This window comes from Cricetulus griseus (assembly GCF_003668045.3).
Source record: "Cricetulus griseus strain 17A/GY chromosome 1 unlocalized genomic scaffold, alternate assembly CriGri-PICRH-1.0 chr1_1, whole genome shotgun sequence".
Taxonomy (NCBI): domain Eukaryota; kingdom Metazoa; phylum Chordata; class Mammalia; order Rodentia; family Cricetidae; genus Cricetulus; species Cricetulus griseus.
Genome location: NW_023276807.1, coordinates 259079810 through 259091060, shown reverse-complemented (window position 1 = coordinate 259091060; position 11251 = coordinate 259079810). Strand labels below are relative to the sequence as shown.

The 11251-nt window shown below is 38.2% G+C and overlaps 1 pseudogene; it reads right to left on the bottom strand.

The window, feature by feature from the left end:
• Window positions 1-9432: 9432 nt before the first annotated feature.
• LOC100769578 lies at window positions 9433-10986 on the bottom strand (annotated as a pseudogene).
• Window positions 10987-11251: the final 265 nt, after the last annotated feature.

Below are 11251 nucleotides of genomic sequence, written 5' to 3'. Positions count from 1 at the left end.
AGCTTTACTACTATGTATGGTTTTAGGAATGACTAGTTTTTACTGGATAATTATTTATGTGGTTCATCTATCAATAGGAAAGGCTGCTCTTTCCTCTCTTGGCAGGACTTGATGGCTTATAGCTCTTCATCTAGCCGCCACTGGACCTTTTGAGACTCCTTCCATCTATAATGGAATGTCAATTTGTATTAACATTGTATGTATTTTGTTAAGTCATATTTTTTAAATTCCTGGCTGCAGCCTCCTTGTCTTCTCTAGAAGACATTATCTCCCATCAGAAGTCCTGTCATGGTCCTCTTGGTATTACAATATTTTCCATTCAATGATCTTTCATGTTCCTTGTGCCATGAGTGTTAGAATCATTTGTAGATGTAATAATTATAGCTCAATACCCCTTGGTCAGATATTCTCTGCATTTTCAGGAGTTGTGGCTTTCTATAAATGCTGTTGCTTACCCCCTTTTACTGTTTGGTCATTGGAAGCTTGACACCCAGCTACCAAATAAATATGCAGAGGATTACACTTACTTATGAATGCCTGTCATGAGCTTGGCTTTTTTGTACCCAGATTTTCTTACCTTAAATTATCCAATATATCCTTTGACTCTAGGCTTTTACCTTTCTCTATTTCTGTATACAATTCTTTGCTTTTTGCTCTCTGACTTGCCCTGTAGCTATGTGCCTGGCACCTGGAATCCTCTCTCCTTCCTTTCTTGTTTCTCAAACTTCTCTTTCCAGATTTATCCTCCTATTTATTCTTTCTGCTTGTCAACCCTGCCAGCCATTTCTCCTGTGTGACTATTTGATTTTAAGCTCTTTATTGGACCAATCAGGTGTTTTAGATTGCAGATAATACAGCCTCATAGAGTTAAACAAATGCAACATAAAAGAGTGCAACACATTTTTGCATCATTAAACAAATGTTCTGCAGCATAAAAAAATGTAACAAATCTTCAACTAATATACCACAACATTTAAAGTTCTCCATTTGCTGCAAAAAGAAGCCTCTATAATGAAAGATGGGAACTATACTTATCGGTGGGGTAAAAGCTTAAGTATTAAGAATGCAGATAGATAAACCAGGTGCTGGTGACATACACATTTAATCCTATCACTTGGAAGGGAGAAACAGGTGAATCTATGTGAGTTTGAGGCCAGCCTGGTCTAAAGAGTGAGTTTTAAGACATGCTCCAAAGCTACAGAGAAACCCTGTTTCAAATAACAACAAAAAATGTGGGTAAATGTTATACTGGTTTGGGAAACTAGCAATAGTGGAGTTCTCCACTAGGTTTAGTAGTCAATAAGCCAGAAGACTTGACTGTGTTAAAAGAACTGTGCTTGAATTCTCACCTGTAGAGTGTGCCTTAGGGCGGTTAGAAAGTTGTTGGTTATTTTCAACTATTGTACAACTGAGATATCCTGTCATGCTGATAAATGCTATGTATAGTAGGAACCAGTTTTGGGTAGTTCACTTGATTATTCCTTGGCAGACTGCACAATACTTTCCAATGACATGAGAGCTGGTCTTTAGTAAAGAGTCTTACTGGTAGTTAAAGCTCAATTCCTCCAACTCTTGAGGTAGAAACAGATGGTTTCTTTAGCAATAAGGATCTACCTCTGTCTCTAGTTAGAAGTGATACCTCAGCCATTTAAGGTTAAGCTTAAAACCAAAAGTAAGTTAAATTTTAATATATGAGACATTCATTAAGTGGAAAATAACCCAATTATTCACAAATATTTCCTTAGTGACTTACATGTATCTTAGGTTTTATTTCATTAGCTAGAAAAATATCTTCAAATATTTTTAATTATAATCAAATTGCATAAATTTCATCTCCCTTTTCTTCCTTCTAGCCACTATTATAGTCCACTCACTCTCAAATTAAAAGCCTCAATTTATTATTACTGTTACATATGTGTATTGCATGAGTGTGTAAAACTATATGAATATAACCCACTGAAACTGTTTTTGCTGCTTGTGTATATTTTTCCAAAAGTATATGATTAGGAAAAATATGAAGATAAAATAATTCACATCATTGTGAAATTTGTATTTTCTGTTTACTTAAAATATCCAATCTAAAATGAGATTATCCTAGAGATATCAATAAGTAAATAAAATCTAGAAAGAAAAAATTTATTTCCCAATTGTCAGTGTTGTGATTACATTCCCTTTAATTTATTGAAACAACCACGTGAAACAATAGTAGAATACTATATTGATGAGGAGATTACGGAAGGAACATTAAGTGACTTGTATTATGTTTTATCAAAATGTAATCATAATTTCTTATAGGTCATTATTATAGGTACATCTGCTTCAGTTTTTTTCACATAATGAAATAGATGCACTCAGCCATTAGAGTGAATCTGGAAGCTTCACTAGTCTTAGAATTAAATATTACAAGTTATCATCCAGATAACCACAGAAATTTATTCCAATTGCTTAAAATTTGAATCTTGATTCTTGATATAATGGTGAATAGATTGCCTCAAGTACCTGGCTTGTAATTGTATAATACCAGGAAATTGTAAGAGAAATTATTTTTATTCCAACACTTGATTTGATAGAATAATGCCTGTGTTAACCACATTCAGCCACTACAAATTCCAGGTAAGTTGCTATGGACAGAGAGTTAACTCACTTCCCTAGAAAATAAAGCCTAGAAATTTCAAAGTGCTTTGGATGTTTCCTCGAATAAGGAATAAGGCACCATGGTGAACTTGAAGATTACTGCACTATATTGTGACTTTCTTAGGAGATTCAGGTATTCCAAGGACTCAGAGAAGAATCAAAGCTAGATTAAGGAATGGATCCATATTTCTAGCTGAAGGAATTTCTGCCAATTCCTTACCCAATGTATTTATTAATTCAACTGTGTTTATGCCACACCAGATTTTCTTTAATTTCCCTGTGGATAAGAGCAGTGCCTAGAGAGATGTCAGGGTCAGTAAAGAGACTTGCAAGCCTAAGGTACCGTGCAACTTCCTGTTACCCTAGCCTTTTCTGTCTGAGTAGAGACAGGAGTGTCCATGTAGCTCATTAGTCAACTAACATAGCTGCAAAGATGTGCTTCTAGTTTAATGCAAGACCATGGTTCAAAAAGTAAAAGTAGAGATGGGAGGTATGTGGACAGGAACGTGGAGAAGTGGAGTGAGGACTACTTTAGTCTCCCACTCATTAGTATGAGAGAAAAATTCCTTCAAAAAGTGGAGAACAATTTATGAAAATCTCTTAATTTTGACCACAGGCTTTCACACATTCATAAGTGCAAATGCAGAACTCATTCACACATAGATATATGCACAAAGCCCAAATGTCAGATTCTAAATAGGCTAAATAGTTTAATATTGTATCTTACTTCTTCTAGAATCTAATTAATAAAGAGTAGAGCAATAAGAATTAAGACCCAAGACCTACTAAAAAACTCCAATTTCAAGATATTAATGATAACTGTGCATGAAGGTAGACTTTCTTTGTTTTGTCCAACAAATGACAACTGTAAGGAAGTACACAATTAATAGGCAAAATGTAAACAATATTTTCTTTTTGCAAAACACCACCCTGAATATGTAACAAGGAAGGTTTCCCTGATGATTTTATAAAAACTGTCATTGTGTAAATGAGGTAAATTACTGAATATTTTTAAGATATAATCTATTCCAGTTGATCTTCTTGCAAAATACATCCCAAGTCTAAAAACTTTTAGAACGTCAGGAAGAAATTTGTAAGCAAATTGCAATTGCACAACTTGAAATGAAGATAAGTATATACAGGATATTTATTACATGTAAAAATAACTAGCACATTGAATTCCCACCACAAAGTTGACAAGAATAGCATACAATTAAAGTTGAAAACTAATCCACATGTTCCTGGGCTAATTATTTTTGACCTAATACCAAAAACTAAATGTATGAGATAATTTGGTTAGTACTAGAAAAATATTTTCTGATTCCATATTGTTATGTGCTTTCCTTTCTCTCATCCAATATCTCTCATCCTCTTCTCACACAATCTCTGTCTTTCTCTGTACACAAAATTATAATTATGCAATTAATTCTATAGTTTAAATTTTGTAGTCCTATTCTTCATATTAATTATGGGCCAAATGTCTTCTTTTGAAATGATCAAAGGGGCTTTCCAAAATATATTTCTTTCATTCTTATTATGGTTTGAAGTTATATTGCCTATATTTACATTTATATAATATCTGTTAAAATGAAAGACATAATCCCATGGAGCATTTAATTAAACTGAAAAATATTATATTATGCTTATAAATGTTTTCTAATTACTAAGAGGGACAGTCTAATACAATTCTATTTTCCTTCAGGGTAAGCTTGAGTATGTTTTGCACACTTAATTTCAGCACAAAATTTGAATACACATATTTCACAGAGAGTTTATATGTAACTTTTATTAGTTTTACAAAACCAAGGTTCTTCTTGGAGAAAGCATCAACAAAAAACAATTAGTAATTAATGTTGCGAATTGTTTACAAGAAATTTTAAATGAGGCTGTTTTGAACACACATGGGTTTTCTGTATTAGGGGACATTTATGACACAAGCATGGAAAATATTTTCTGAGAACTGACTTGAGTTTCTTGTGGTTTATTCCATAGTAACAATTCACAGAAACTCTTTTCCTTTAAGGACACTGCCTCTTTCATAAAATATTCAACAAATTCATTCTGAAACAGTAGAGGAGAGATATTTTGACTTTCTAAAAGGGTTGAAAGGAAGAGTAATTTGGGAAAACAGTATGAAAATATAAGAGAAATCCGTGAGCATTTTAGCTAAATCCAGAGATGGCAAACATGTTCTGTAGCTCTCCTTTTATGACTGTTCACACGCTGAGTTGAAAATGGAGATGTGTATTGATCAAACTACTGAATAAGGAGGATGCTCAAAACTCCTTTAGGCTGCTGCTATGGAAGAATGCGTCCTCATGCCTGGAAAGACATTATAATGTTTCTGGGAAACTCTTCTGACACAGAACGTATTTTAGTGTGACTGTGTCTTAGAATGTTCAGATTTCTCTAACAGCATAAGCTGAAGGTCTCATAAATAACAGAACTTCATTTGTCACTGGTGAGGTGCTTAGAAAGTCCAAGGTGAAGATGTAGGTGCACTAGATACTGGAAAAGCCAACCCCCACTCCCACACCCACCACCTAGTGTATTATTCTGACTGGAAGGATATGTCCCTAGAAAGAATATATATTTAAAAAGATGATTTATTATAATGACTTACATGATAAGGTCTACATAGCTCAACTGTAGCCTCTTCCACACAAAAGTTTGAGATAATCCTAATATATCATTTATTCAGAAATTTCTAAACTGGTGTTGAGCAACAAAGTAGCAGACACAGTGTAAGCATTAAAGTAGATAAACTCACGAACAAGGTCAATGAATTTGGCAATATGGCAAATGAACGCCAAAGGACGATGGGAAGGCAACAAGGTGTGATGAAAAGCCTTTTCTCTCAAATCTCATTTCATCTTGTCATCATAATGTACTGCCCACATTTAGAATAGTTCCTCATACTTGGCATGATTTTCTCCCCTAAAATGGAGCTTTGAATTCTGAGAGAAATGGAGTCAGTTTTCCCTAAGAATGTACATCTAGGAATTAGGCAACATTTCTGTGGAATTCCACAGACCTAACTCCAGAGAGGTCCACAAACTCGTGGGAAGTACAAATTAGTCTACAGGAAGAGAAGAATGGCAGAAAGCTGAGAGAATTGGTTGAGAAGTAGCAAAGGAATCAAATCTGAAAAGACTGGGGGGATTTAGAAGAGGGGACGGCAATAATGAAGACTCTGAGTGAATTTCTTTATACCTGTCACAGGTGGCTCATACATTATTTAATTCAAACTTCTGTCAAGATGAAAACCAAGATGTATTGACACACCTAAGAAAGAAACAAGTGGGTTTCTGCAATCTTTTTTTACAAAATACTGTGTCACGGTCATGTTAACCTCATTCAATAGAGGGCCTGCTCATGACTGACTGCCTCATTTACACAAATACCTCACATTTCAGATTATATTTCATGTGTTTATCGTGAAGTGAACACATGTTCAGAAAACAGTATTTTCTAAATTTTAAAAACTTGTCAGGTTAGCTTTTGGTCGGTCATTTATAATGATTCAAATGAATTTACCTCCCAATTAAATGGAAAATTGTTTGAGCAGGGCATGAGTATGCTAAGCTGCAGACTAATACACATTTTGGTCATTGAATTATCTTTGTTTTGTTTTATTTACTTCGAAGGAGAGTATAAATACAGTCCCATTACCACATTTTAAAAAGTTGAGTGTGCTAGTATTTGGAAAAACAGCTTGGTGATCATGCGATCTCCCCAGCTAGTTAAGTAAACAGAATTCTGAATAAGTTAATTTGTATGATTTTCCTGATTGAAATATAGTTTCTTAATGTAACAAAGCACAACTATGTATATAAATGTGTAGAATTACATGATATTGTTTAATTTATAATTGTAATTGAAATTTTAATGAATTAAAACTAAGTTTGCATTATTTTATCTATTTAAAAGTTTTATGTTTTAATATATGGTCTCATCACTGATGAACCCAAAGAACACATTAAGGTCACTCTATACAACTGTATCTATGAATATATTCTGAGAATATTAATTTTAAAGATATGTGCATTTCTCATTCTCATAAGGTCACTATCAGTTGACTGTATAAACTTCTGACATTAGAAACATATGCACAAGAAAAAATAAGTCTTAATTCCAATCTTAGAAACTATGTCTAAAAATCAGCCTGTCTAGACAGAAATTTTTCTTGGTCAAACTATATATTTTTAAATTTCTAAATATGCTTTACTAAAATAATCCTTTGGTAGGAAATAATAGAAGTAATCAAGTATTTCCTTAAAATATTATACTCAGGATATAGAGTTGTGATAACATCTCATGTTATAGTATTGAAGGTATATGGACACAAAATATTAATAAAATTATAATCTAAGGAGGCATCACCCATGTCTTTGATTTTGGCTCCTTTCAAGAATATAGATTCAATAAAATTATATCTGAGGTAAGGAAAGGAAGTTCTCCTAAAATGGATGGTAGTTAATACATTAATCAAATAATATATAATAATATTTGGTTTTAGACTGCATTGTAACGTCAATTAACAGAATTTCTACCAATGAAAATCAACTATGTATTATTTCTAAAGGTCATTTTAGCAACAAAATTACCATACAATGCTAGTTATTCAGTTTTTAAAGGAACTTCAAATTTATTAGATTTGGAAATACAAATCAAAATCATAATTAATCTAACCAGACTGTATATTAGAAAGTATTTTACTAATAAGAAACACAAAAAATAAATCCTTAGATATCCTGCATATAACATTTTATTTTAGGGCCAGGCGGTGGTGGCACACACCTTTAATCCCAGCACTCAGGAGGCAGAGGCAGGCGGATCTCTGTGAGTTCCAGACCAGGCTGGTCTACAAGAGCTAGTTCCAGGAGAGCCTCCAAAGCCACAGACAAACCCTGTCTCTAAAAACAACAATAAAAAAATTATTTTAGGGAAACACAGTTCTATTTATCTCAGAAAGTACAACTAAGTCAAGTTTGGCAGAACAATGATATTTTTTGGAGTTACTCAAAAGAATGTTACTCAAAATCAATGGATATTGTATCAATGAAAATCCCAGATCAGCATTGGTTATGACCCTCAAAACCATATGCCTGAAACTCAGTACAGAACTTACATTGCCCTGGGGAGCAGCCCTATGACTCTTATATTTCCAGTATCCTCTACCTCTGGTGAGCTTTTTCTTTTTTCTTTCTCTCTCTCTCTCTCTCTCTCTCTCTCTCTCTCTCTCTTTAGAGAAAATGTGTCACTGTGGTGGGCTTTAAAGATTCAAAATCCCACACCCTAATTCTCTTTCTCTATTTCTCTCTCTCTCTCTCTCTCTCTCTCTCTCTCTCTCTCTCTCTCTCTCTCTTTCTCTCTCTCCATCTCATGCTTTCCTTTTTCTTCCTTTCTTCCTTTCTACTTTGTGTGTGTGTGTGTGTGTGTGTGGAATGTGTGTGTATGTGTGGTGTGTGTGTGTGTGTGTGTGTGTGTGTGTGGAATGTGTGTGTATATGTGGTGTGTGTGAATGTGTGGTGTGTGTGTGTGTGTGTGGTAAGCTTTGGAAGTAAGTTTTGTCTCTGTTCTTCTTAGGCACTAGCTAGACTGCTGGACTGACTACCAAGAGAGAAAACCCCAGACAGGGCACAGGACACACAAGGGAGGAGAACAGGTTTTGTGACAAGAAGCTATCTGGTCCCATTTCTCACCTAATCCAGTCAACCAAAGCCCTTCCTGGTAGGCAGACACAAGGCCTGGCCACCTCCAGTACTGGGGTCCACCTGCCTCTCAGAGGCCTTTGATAGCCTGTGTGTAAGTCTGTGTCTGCTCTCCCGGGAGTGCCAGGCTCTGGAATCAACAGACATGGACACAGCTCTGATGTCGGGGTCCCTACCTATGGAACTGTCTTCTCCCATCTGGCTGATTCCGATTGGAAGGATGGGATTTTCCACCTGTCTGAGGTTTAGAATTGGGCCAAATCTTCATTCATTCCTCTCAGATTGAGCTCCCCACACCAGCCTGAGTTTCTTCATGAAGCCCAAGTCGGCAAACCACATGCATGGTCAAAATCAAGTATTTTGTGGCAACCCATAGAGGAGGCAGCTCATTGGAAGTTCCCCCTTGTTCAGATGGAAAAACTGAGACCAGCGAGAGAATTCCTTGGTAACCAGGTAAGTGAGGACATAGCTGAGGTCAGAACCAATGGATTCCTAAAGTGGGGACTGAAAACAGCACTGCCAAACAGACACAGAAGGATAGGACCTTAGTCCAGCCCTACCAGGAAACAGATGGTGTGTGTCTCTCTCTCTGGGCCTCAGAATGAGGAAATTAAGGCAGGTCAGTGGTTTTCAAACTTTTAAAAAAATAATATCACAGTCAAGTATGTATTCCTAAATCAGCTAATGGAGATGGGAGATGGGAGCCATTTGTTAAGATCGAGCTCACCGATCAAAACCACCCCCTACTCTATGACCAGAGTTGCAAACCACACCCAGTCCTTCCTCATCTTTCTACCTAGCTTTCCCCCTCTGGGAGGTCATAGTTCCTCACCAACCCTTAGAACCAGAATTCAGCAGAAGGCAGGGTACAATCTAAGCCAGTCAGGGTAAAAACCGCTGCTATGAGAAGGCAACAGGAAAGCGGCACCAAGTCCCACTGAGATCTCTTTCAGCGACGGAGAGTTTTCTTTTCTGGTATAAAACATAGAAATAGTGGTTGTTCTCGGGGACCTGTGCTTTGGTTCTGGACTTCTCCACAAAGCCTACTCTTGTCCCTGAGGTCATGGATGGCAGAGTCCTCTGCTCAGAACTGTCCTAAGCCCATCTGCAGGTTTAACTTGAACTTCCGTTTCAGCTGCTTGGTCTGGACTTCTCTCTGGATCAACAGCTCCCGGAGTCTCTGGATCTCCTCCTGTTGTAGGTAAAACATCTGCAGCAGCTCATTTTCCTTCTTTGGTGGGGGACATTGGAAAACATCAAAGTCATTGGTGAGCCATAACTTCTCCTCCAGCCGCTGCTCTGTGGCCCACTTTGGAGCCTTCCCTTGCAGCAGAGAGCAAGGTGTATGGCTGTCATTTGTCGCCAGCTGTGCCATGGGTTTCAAGGGCCGGGTTTTAAACTTGGACCATAAAATTGGAGACAGATTTCTCTGGAAGCAGTGGCCGGTCGTCCAGAAGTTCAGAGCCAGGTCTACGGAACATCATGATGGGCTCTGTTCATTCCTTTGAGCCACTCATGGCCTGCCAGGGAGGGCTGGGCTGCTGCCGTGGGCAGGTAGGTATTCTCTTCGTAGGATTCTGAAATCTGGTGTAAAATCATGGACACAGGCTCAGTGAGGCTTTTGGTAGTGATCAGCTTGTAGAAGTAGAAGATCTCACAGGAAGATATATCGAGACCTCTCTTTGGCATGACACCGATCCCCTCCTGTGGGTTGTACTCAGTCAGGTAGCTCAGGTAAGGCTTGTCAGTGTTCACCTCATAGTGCCAGATGTTCCCATATCCTTTCCCCATAATGTGCAGCATGCTGGTATCTGAGTCATAGAAGGGAAAGAACACACCAGAGGAGCCATCCAGGTCCTCTTCTGTGATGCGCACACAAAGGTTGTCCTGGTTCCACAGGGCCTTGTAGGAGAACCTGTAGTCAAGAGTGCTTGGGGGCTGGCTACAGGTCTGCCAAAACACGCCCTAGGGTCTGGCTACAGGACCATGTGCAGGTTGTTCCATCTGGATGTACCTATGGATAGCAGCTTCTTGAGGTTCCCCAGGAACAGCACTTTGTTATCCCGGTGCCCCTTGTAGATGGCTTCCTGGAGGACGATCCTTACTCAGGGGTTGACAACACGAATCTTGCAGTCCTTACAGGTGGTAGCCAGCAAGCTGCCATTGGTGTTGTAGGACATGGAAAGGATCACATCTTGGTGACATGTGATTGGCCCATGGGGCTTTCAATTACAGACTCCTTTGTGTCCGGGTTCCACACCATCACCTTGTAGTTATAGCCAGCGCTGAAGAGGATGTTGGCAGCCGTGGGTTGCCACTCCACCAGCCCCAGCCTGCTTGAATGACCCACCAGCTCCTTCCTGTAGGTTGTGAGGTTCCTTGCCAACAACTGCTTTCCTTTAGGGCCCAACTTTCCTTGCTGGTGCAAAGGATGACAAGGAAGTCCTCCCACCCCTGCCGGCTCATCCAGTGACCACAGCAATGAAATGGGGTTTCACAGCACAGAAGTGCTCGTCATGGATGTCGCTTGTGATGGGCACCGAGTTGTAGCAGTTTTTTATTTTTTTTACTTTTTCCTGGCAGGATTGCTGTAGACATGTTGGAACTTGGAGCTGCGGTACTGGGAATGCCATGACATCTTGTTGACAGCCACACACTTTTGGTGGCGGCGGTGGCGGAGGTGGCTCCAAGTCCCGCTCCTCGATTCATGCGGCTGGCCCAACAGTGTTTTATAAACACACATCCACACTAGAGAGAAACACATATTTGCACAAGCCTACACATTCTACCTTGCCAGCGATAAAAAAGACCTTTATTGTAGACAAACTTTTGAGAAGAAACAAAGCTGTTGTAGAAACATGGCGATAAATGTACAAAATAAAATTAAAGGTTAGCCTCTTGAA